General features: G+C 45.8%; 1 non-coding gene across 1 annotated transcript; it reads left to right on the top strand.

The window, feature by feature from the left end:
- Positions 1-9,797: 9,797 nt before the first annotated feature.
- TRNAN-GUU lies at positions 9,798-9,871 on the top strand. Its single transcript has one exon. It is a non-coding gene; the product is annotated as a tRNA-Asn (tRNA).
- Positions 9,872-10,261: the final 390 nt, after the last annotated feature.

Raw genomic sequence — 10,261 nt, 5'->3', positions numbered from 1 at the left:
TCTTAAGGACTGTCATGAAGTCACTTCACTTTTCCGTCAGGAAAAATTTAAAACTTTTTGGTAGTCTTGGTGTTCTTCTTTGGTTCTCTAGTTTTATTCCACATCAGTTTAATATTATAAGAAAAATTCTGAGTATAATATTCAGTGTGTGAATAATTAATTTATAAAGATTTCTATCCTATGTCTGAATTTTCTTCTTGCCATAGCCCAGGGTTATGTCTGCTTCTTTTCCCTCATTGAAGAAATATATTGGCTTTTCATTAAACTTGGAAGTCGAGTTTGACATCCCTATTTCCTAGCCCCGCCCTCCTCCTGTATGTGTGGATCGCTTTGTGTTTTAATCTCTTTATACATATATTGTGATTGTCACTTACGAAATTCTTTCTAGCTCCACAGGGTATCTTTCCCATTTGTCAAAGTCATTGAAAGAGTTTTTTGTTGTTTTTTTTTTAAGATTTTATTTATTTATTTGATAGAGAAACAGGGAGAGAGCACAAGCAGGCAGAGCGGCAGGCAGAGGGAGAGGGAGAAGCAGGCTCTCGCTGAGCAGGGAGCCCGACGCAGGGCTCTGTCCCTGGACCCCGGGATCATGACCTGAGCCAAAGGCAGATGCTTAATCATCTGAGCCACCCAGGCGCCCCTGAAAGAGTTTTTGTATATGTCTTTGAATACATGTAGTGGCCACCTTGGGATGACTTATAAACTAATGTTATTCTTTTTTTTTTTTTAAGATTTTATTTATTTATCTGACAGAGTGCAAGCAGGGGGAGCGGCAGGCAGAGGGAGAAGCAGGCTCCTTAGGAGCCCAATGTGGGACTCGATCTCAGGACTCCGGCAGGGAGAAATTTTTTTTAACAACAGAAATCACACAATGAGGTGGTGGAAGTGAAAACAACTGTCAGCAATCTCTAACCAACACTAAATACAACCAATTACAATGGATTCAAATCCTCTCAAATTGGGTATAAAAGTAAGTTCCAGCTATGGCAGTGTGTTAGACAGAAAAGGGCTATATATTAAGAATAGTACAAGTCTAGGGGCACCTGGGTGGCTCAGTCGTTAAGCGACTGCCTTCGGTTCAGGTCATGATCCCGGGGTCCTGGGATCAAGCCCCACATAGAGCCCCGCATGGAGCCCAGCAGGGAGCCAGGCATCGGGCACCCTGCTCAGCGGGAAGCCTGCTTCTCCCTCTCCCACTCCCACTGCTTGTATTCCCTCTCCCTCTCTGTCAAATAAATGAATAGAATCTTCAAAAAAAAAAAAATAGTACAAGTCTGTACCAGGCTAATTGTAAGGCACTGTAAGTGAAGATATGACTCTCATACAAAGACAAAGGGCAGAGGGATGCTTTTAAATTGGTTGAAGAAGTGATATTCTAGTGTCTACAGGAAATGTCAAATTGTTTTTCACTGACTGCCTTCTGTGGCCAAGATGATGTGATGAAGGAAAGAAATCTTGGAATTTTCACTTTTTATCCATCCTGTATAGGTCTCTGCAAGACATCACAGTTTAAAAGCTAGGCTATTTTTTCCTTGGTCTTTTCTAGACACTCAAAAGAAGCTTCAGAGGTGAGAAACTCAATTATCACCCCAATTTTCCTGAGTAACTCAGCGCATACGCAAAGAGCCAGCCTCCTGAACTTTCACTGTATAATGAACTGGTGAAAAAAATGGGAGGAAAGGGTTTGGGAGGCACCAAGCAATGGAAGGGCAGAGTTTGCTTCAGCCAGGGAGGAAATTAGCTTTCCATAGGTCCACACTAGATTTAGGACCAGACACAAGAGTCTGAACTAATTTTTTTTTTTTTTTTAAGATTTTTAGTAATCTCGGGCGCCTGGGTGGCTCAGTCATTAAGCGTCTGCCTTTGGCTCAGGTTACGATCTCAGGGTCCTGGAATCAAGTCCCGCATCAGGCTCTCTGCTCTGCAGGAAGCCTGCTTCTCTTTCTCCCACTCCCCCTGCTTGTGTTCCCTCTCTCACTGGGTCTCTCTCTGTCAAAAAAAAAAAAAAAAGATTTTTAGTAATCTCTACACCTAACATGGGGCTCAAACTCACAACACTGAGATTGAGTTGCATATTCTACCAACTGAGCCAACGAGGTGCCCCATTTTCTGATATTTTTCTAGAAGTCTACTATCTATTTGGGAAGATTCCCGCCGCCGCCCCCCCCCCCCCCCCCCCGCCCCACCAGAATTAGGCTCTTTCAAATCAGATATTTTGATTTGAGTGCCATTACTTTATAGTGCTACTTTACATAAATCCCCTATGCAAGTCTTTGCTGCAAGTGTTTTCTATGTGCTACCTGTTTTCCAAAGAGAACAGCTGTGTAAAGCTGTTTTAGAATTGCTTTTTCAAAGTCCTTCCAGAGACTCGTTCTGATTAGACCTACTCCAGCAGTTGAGAAACAAGCATCAGTGGTTCAGTAGCAGAATTCTGGCCTTCCTTGTGGGAGGTCTGGGTTCCATTGCTGGTCAAAGGAGGGTTTTCCTTGCACTTTTTCGTGTCCAGTGCTCTCTGTTGGATTATCTATTGCACTAGCAGGACAGGTTATTACAGGGTTGTGGGTCTCAGGAGGCAACGCTAAAAAGGAAAAAAGGCAACTATACCCCTTAGGCTAATTCCAAAGCAGAACAGGCTCCAAACAAGGGATTTTTCAGAGCTCTCTGTCTTTGAAAGGACAGGTGAGTATGGTGGGTCATTTTGAATACTTGAAACCAAAGCCATTGCTACTTCTGATCTTTCCACGGGCAGATGTCTAGAATTTTAGGCGTCTTCAGGTCACTGATTAGCATGCTGGGTCTTGGTCTGACCACTGAGCAGCGTCTCACTCTGGAGTGAGGATCAAGAAATGAAGGTCCAGGAAGGAGGGAAACTGGAGCCCAGCAGACACCCTGGTGACTGGGGAGGCATTAGCCGCCTAAGGAAAGGAAAGGTTTGTGTGGAAGAATTAGCGTGAACATGATGAGGGAAGCTACAGGAAAGGCCTCAGACTTTTCTGTGGAAGTGGAAGTAGGCCCTCGACTTTGGTGGTCTTGGTAAAATTAAGGACAAGAGTGAGCCCCAAGTAGAGAGCAGCACGTACAAGAGAAGCATTATCACCCCTGCTTATTTTACATCCCCCTAAGCAAGACTTTTGGTCATGGGGGTCATGTGGGGGAGGGTCATGACAGTCGCTGGCTCTGGAGGACTGCAGGAGGAGACTCTGGAAAAGGCTCTTGGAGTCAAATCGTTTGTTTAGGCCTGTTTTCATCAACTCCTTTCCTCAGCAAAGAGTGGGAGAGGTTGCCGAGGAGAGGCGCCCGTGAGACCCGGGGTCCCCAACATCACCAGGTGGACTCCGGGGGACGCAGCAACCGAGGCGGCGCGGACCGAGACCGCTTTCGGGAAGGTTCGGCGGCCCCGAACTGGACCCGGGGTCTTCCCCCTAACGACGCGCCGCCCTGCGCTTCCACCCTACCTCCGCCGATGCTCTGCACGCTCGGGCCCGAACTGTCCTCTTGGACGCCGGCCTCTCTCCCGCCACACAGCCGCTCTGTCAGAAACTCGTGTGTCTTCTTTCGTCGGCCGCGGCCTTGGAGCCACGCTTCTCCTTGCTGCCCGCTTTCGGCAGACGACCCTCCCGGTACAGGCGGGGAGAAGGACTCCACTCACGACCCCCGCTCCGCTAACACTTCAGGCTTTGGGACCTTTAACCTCGGGACCGGGCCTGGGCCGCCGTGGACACTCCCCCTGCGCTCTGCGCGTCAAACTACCCTCTTCCGGGCCCGGCCTCGAGGGGCAGGGGCAGCGCCGGGCCCCCTCAGCGCGGCCCCTCTCGCCGGTGCGAGCCCCGCACCCCTGCGCGCGGCCTGCGGACCAGCTCCGGGCGGCGTCGATTCAGTGTGTCGGGCGGGCGACGAACTCGCGACCCCCGCACCCGCTGCCCTCGCGGCCCCGCAGCCCGCACCTGCTGCCCTCGCGGCCCCCGCACCCGCTGCCCTCGCGGCCCCGCAGCCCGCACCCGCTGCCCTCGCGGCCCCGCAGCCCGCACTCGCGGGCCCTAACGTCCCGGCCCGACTGAGCTGCCAAGAGGCCCAGGCGGGAGGGACCGGCAGGAGAAGGGCAGCCTCCCCTTTCGGTCCTGCCCAGTATTAGGTTCCCAGAACGCTTTGGAAGAGACAGAGAGGGAGAGGTGGAAATAGAGCCAAGGGAAGGGAAGAACTCCGTGCGATTTTCCTCATCTGAAAACCACATGAAGATGAAATCGGGGTCCTGGCGCTGGTGAAGGTGAGTCGAGCTCCCATCTTCAGTGGGAGCCAAAGCCTACCTGGCTACTGATAGAGAAAAGACGTTCGGGTTCGAAGCCGAGGGCCAAGAACTTGAGATGTCTTTGGTGCAAAAAGGTGGTTTTATTAAAGCACGGGACAGGACCGGTGGGCAGAAAGAGCTGCCCCGGGGTCATGAGGAGTGGTTGACTATATACTCTCAAGTTGGGAGGGGAATAGGGATGGTGTAGGTCTCTGGGAAATTTTGGAAGCAAGGTTTCCAGGAACTTGAGAGGGCTAGCTATTGTTGGGAAAAGGTCATTTATTACTGTATAATAAAACCCGAGTCATGAGACCCTTCAGGTGTATATCTGTGGATCATATGCTTGGGGAACGATTGCCAACATGTATCTTGTGGGGTAGAGATAAAGGAAGTTTCCAAAGGAATTTTTATTTGTTAAAGTAGATTTACAGGATCCTGGGAATTGGGCTAGATTGCCTTTTGCCCTTGGCAAAGTATTAACATCCAGGCAGCTGAGTTTCTAGAGGAATGTCATTCTGCCTGTTTCAAGGACTGATCAATGGGCCGTAGATAGTAAGGACATTTTAAAAAAAAGATTTTATTTATTTATTTGACAGAGAGAGAGCGAGAGCCGGAACACAAGCAGGGGGAGTGGGAGAGGGAGAAGCAGGCTGAGCAGGGAGCCCGATGTGGGGCTCGATCCCAGGACTCTGGGATCATGTCCCAGGACTCTGGGATCATGACCTGAGGCAAAGGCAGATGCTTAACGACTGAGCCACCCAGGCGCCCTGATAGTAAGGAAATTTAATAATTTTTCTTCTGCCTTTGTTTTCCACATCATCTACCAGTGAGTAAGCAGCCCCTGTTCCTTTTGGCACTTGAACATCTCTCCCTGGGCTTTCTGTGGATTCCAAGGATGCAACTGCTAAGTTTTTTTTTTTTTTAATATTAAGGATTTTATTTATTTATTTGGGAGAGAGAGAGAGAGCATGAGTGGGGGGGAGGGTCAGAGGGAGAGGGAGAAGCAGACTCCCAGCTAAGCAGGGACCCTCCGACTTGACTTGAGGGCTGGATCCCAGGAGATCATGACCTGAGCCAAAGGCAGGCACTTAACCAACTGAGCCACCCAGGCGCCCCTGGTAAGTTTATTTTTAAGGCACTTATTTGAAGTAAAAGTACTTTAAAATCTTTTAGCAAAGGAAATGGTTTCTGATGGGTTTTGAATGAGGACTTCCAGGTGTGGGGGAAACTAGAGAAAGCAACTGTAGAGGCCGCAACAGGCTTGAGTGATAGAATGTAGAAAGGGCCCACAGCAACCCCCTGGCTGAATACCAGGTGACCCGCCTCAAAATATCTGTAGGCCCTAACTAACCAATGAGCTATTTGCAACCAGACACGGTTACCAAAAAAGGGAAAATGCCATAGTCGCCACACATCCTCACCTTCCTCCTTTAAATACAGCCCCCACCCACTGCCTGGTTGCCAACAGTCTCTGCTTTGCTGACCTGCCCGATACTTCCTTGCAGTGTATTCAATAAACTTCTATCTCCTTTGTTCTGCCTCAGGTGAATGCTTTCACCACCGGTGCCACCGCCCCCCCCACACCCTATCAGGCAGGCCCCACATTTGGGGGCCCCATCCCAACAGGTGACACCACAGCAACTACAGTTGAGAGTGTCACACACCTCGGGGCACTTCAGCCAGGTAGGTTTGACCTCCAGGTTGGGCCTGTCTTAACTTTCAGTGCATTGTTTGTGGAACTTACTTAAATATGCATTCAAAAAATATATAATAAGTACATCAAGTCCACCTTTTGCTATTTTTACCCAGATAGAAAAGAACTAATGATAAAGTGTCATAAGATAGCCTTTAAATATCTGATATTTCCATTAAAATTCTTCCTCTCTTATATATAACCATCCAGCCTCCTTTTATCCAAAATGTGATATCCATGGCCAAACCCTAAAATCAATTTACTGGTTCCAGCTTATTCTTCCTCCTACTGTATCTAAACCTCACTCCGATCTTCCTTCATATGCCAAAAAAAGAAAAAAATACACTCTCCTGGAGTTGCCAATTTGCAACCTTATGTTTGACAAATCAGTGTAGCAAATGGGGCTCTCCATAAGACTCTCCCTAGAATTAAGCAGAAAATTTAAATAACACATTATTTTCCATGATCAGAAATAATTAAAAGGCCTTGAAAGTGAACTAATTTTACTTCAAGAAAAAAATCCAGAGGAAATGCTAAGTATTGTAGACATTGTGCCTCTCCATTATCTTTGCAGACAACTGAAGATTTATTCTCTTCAGAGGGTACAAAATATCTTTAGCCACATGATCAACCAGTACACGTAAGGACATGGATACAATACTAAAGTGAGAGCGGCAAAGTAACAGCATACTTTAATCTGTGTGGTGATTACATAAGTATATGCATATTTCAAAATTTATTGAGCTGTGCAAAAAAAAAAAAATACAAAGCTGGCAAACTAAGGGGTGCCTGGGTGGTTCGTCAGTTAAGTGTGTGACTCTTGATTTTGGCTCAGGTCGTGATCTCAGGGTTGTGAGATTGGACTCCACCCTGGACATGGAGTCTGCTTAAGATTCTCTCTCTCCCTTTTCCCCTCCTCGTTCATTCTCTCTCTTAAAAAAAAAAAAAGCTGGCAAACTTATACTATTAACTTTAAGACTTACTATAAGCTCTTCTAAGCAAAACAGTGGACAGTAGCATAAGGAAAATAGTATAGATAAACGGAACTGAGTTGAGAGGCCTGAAATAGACTCACACCTATATGGTCAGTTGGTTTTCAATAAAGACTTAAACCAATTCAATGGGCAAAGGAATGTTATTGAAACCAGTGGTGCTGGAAGAAAACTCTATTCCTATCTCACAAAAGTTAATTTTTTATGACTCATGGATCAAAACATTAAAGTTTTTAGAAGAAAACATATGAAAATATCTTTGTGAACTGGGTAGGCACTTGAACAGACTTGAACAGACACTTTAGAAATAATGATATAATAGTCAATAAACACATAAGAGTGCTCAGTATCATTAGTTGTCAAGAAAATGGAAATTAAAACCACATTGAGATATCATTACACTCAGGAGAATAAATAGAAGTCTGAAAACACCAAATCTTCGTAAAGATTTGGAACAATGTTAAAAAAATCATTCACATTTGTTAAACAGTAAGGCAGGCTTTATTCAGGAGGCCTACTACTAGGGTTTTCTTTTAGACTAGCCTAGGCTCAACTCCAAGTCCAACAAGGGATAGTGGGAATGTATAGCCTGGAACAGGAACAGAGAGAGGTTTAGTGAAGAAAAATTTACTAAGAGGAAACATCAGGGGTAAGAGAGAAGATTCTGGCTAAATCAACCCAAGGGACTCTTGCTGAAGGCCTGCCAAAATGATCAGGTACCACCCCGGTGATGGTGGAGAATGAGGAACCTGACCAGATATCATGGGAGGGGGAATTCTGGTTAAAAGGACTTGGTAGGATTCTTGCTAAAATTGGACAACACAAAGACAAACTCAGAAGTCTGAAAATCAGGGCCTACTTGAGAAGAGAGTTTAGAGGAGTCTGACAGAGTTTGGTCAAGGAGAGAATTTTTGTCAACAACCAGAGCACTCATACATTGTTGTCATGACCATAAAATGGTACAACCACTTTGGGAAACATTTTGGCAGTTTCTTATAAAATTAATCAAACCCTCTCTTAGGTGTTTGTCCAAGAGAAATTAAAAAAGAATGTGTATATGAAAACACTTATAATAAGAATGCTCTTAGCAGATTTATTCACAACAGCTCAAATTGAAAACAATCCAAATATCCATTATCGGGAGAATGGTAAAGAAATTGTGAAATCTCTATGTGATGGAATCCTACTCAGCAATGAAAAGGAATGAAAATCTGATACACTAAATAACATGGATAAAATTCAAAGACATTATGCAGAGAGAAATAAGTAGACATAAGCATACATACTCTGTGATCCCATTTACAGGAATTTCTAGAAAAAGCAAAACTTAAGGTGAAATAAATAAGGATAGTGGTTGTCAAAAGATTCAGAGGATAATGACAATATTCATGATTCTACTGCTTTTAACATGAATGATCTGGTATTTCCTAAATCCAAGCACATCTGACAACAGAATGAAGTAGAATGCTCTTAGTCCCATTTTATAGAACAAAGAATGAGATAATTGAAGTATATTTATAAGCCATACAAGGGCAAAACCATTTATTTTAAATTGAAGTATAATTAGTGTCATATTAGTTTGGGGTGTGCAATATAATGATTCAAAATTCTATAAATTCTATACATTACTAAATGCTAATCACAATAGGTGTATTCTTAATCCCATATATCTATTTCATTCATCCCCCGCCAGGGGCTGAATGAACCATCTTTACAACCAAGAGCTTGTCCTCTGGAGCATACATTAGTTCGGTCTTTCTTCTTAGACAGTATATCAGGATTCTTCAGCTGTAGGGATCAGAAGGGAGAGGGAGAGGGCAAGTGAGGGAGGGATGGAAGTAGAAATTCTTTCATCCCCTCCCTGTCTCTTCCTCCCTCCCTACCCCCCCTCTCTCCGCTTCTTTCTCCCTCCTGCTTTTTCTACCACACCCGGCTCTGACCCTTCTCCCCCCTTCTGTTATATAACAAAAACAATTCTCGCCATTCTGGATCTGGCTTCTGTTCTCCGCCCCGCCCCCCCCCCCCCCATCCCCCCAAGGAGGTCTCATTGCCCTTTTCCAACCCCCGTTCCCACCCACTCCCCCCCCTCCCATGTTTCCTTTCCTGCCCTAGGGATCTACCCCGCCTGCCTCAGTGAGTGAGTACACAACTCCGCTGAGCTGGGCGTGGGGAGCTCAAGCGCCTAGGGTGCTCGGTAGGCCTTTCAGGTTGCCCGCTGCACGGAGGCTGAGCAGTCAATCCTAATAAAGGCTTTATACAAAGAACTTTCTGCTTTGAAAAACTTCATTATTTCCATTCTCAGGGTTCTTTGCGGGACTAGAAGCTAAACAACAATGTATTTAACAAGTCTTAACAGTGCTTCAGACCCTGTTCTCTGGGAGGAGACACCACGATCCCTGCCTTCCTGGAGTCCGGTGTTAGACACGGGAAACCAAACAACACACCGTCCCCCTCTAGGCCTCTTGGGGAAGGGCAGGCAGACTCTCCTTTGGGTGAAGGCGGAGCAATGGAAAGAGCCACCACCGGAGCACAACAGGCCTTCAGCTTCCCAAAGACCCCACGGAGGTCAGGTCCGGGGAATTGCGGCCCCGGGGTCTATGCAGGTGCTGGCGGTGAGGCAGGTCAGGAGCAAAGTGTGGCAAGGCTGTTCCGCTGCCCTTAGAGTTTCGGAATCACCCAATGCACCAGTTTCAAATGAGACAAACAACATGATCTATCTCTGTTCTGCAAAGCTATAAAAATTGCGGTTTTCCTGCAGAATGGACAACAATAAATCCTGGGGTGCAAGTTCCAACTGCCTACGAAATCGGGGGAACTGCAACATCAGGTCTCTGTGGCGCAATCGGTTAGCGCGTTCGGCTGTTAACCGAAAGGTTGGTGGTTCGAGCCCACCCAGGGACGTGTGCCTGGCTTTTAACTCAATTCCTCCTGTTTCCTGCTGTTTATCACCTGCAGATTTTCTCACATAAAATCTATGTTACTGGATTCTAGGTCCTACGACCTCACATCAGCTAACTCTTAAATAAGATCCACCCACCCCACCCCCCCAACTTCATTCTCTTAGAATATCTGCTAGCCTATCAGCTTTATACCCCTAAACAGGAACTCAGACAGAAATAAGAACCCATGTTCTGGTGGGGTAAAGTTTTTTATTCTGCTCTTAAACATTGGATGAATAAGTTAAACTTTTGTGACTGAATTTTTTTAAAAGTCTAAATTTGTTTGCATTCATTGTTCAAAATTGCTTGGGAAGATTGTTCTTAAGGGTGCTTACTTTAAAAAAAAATTAAG

This window comes from Neomonachus schauinslandi, chromosome 4 (assembly GCF_002201575.2).
Source record: "Neomonachus schauinslandi chromosome 4, ASM220157v2, whole genome shotgun sequence".
Taxonomy (NCBI): Eukaryota; Metazoa; Chordata; class Mammalia; order Carnivora; family Phocidae; genus Neomonachus; species Neomonachus schauinslandi.
The sequence above is the reverse complement of the archived record's forward strand: the minus strand, read 5'-3'. Positions and strand labels throughout refer to the sequence as shown.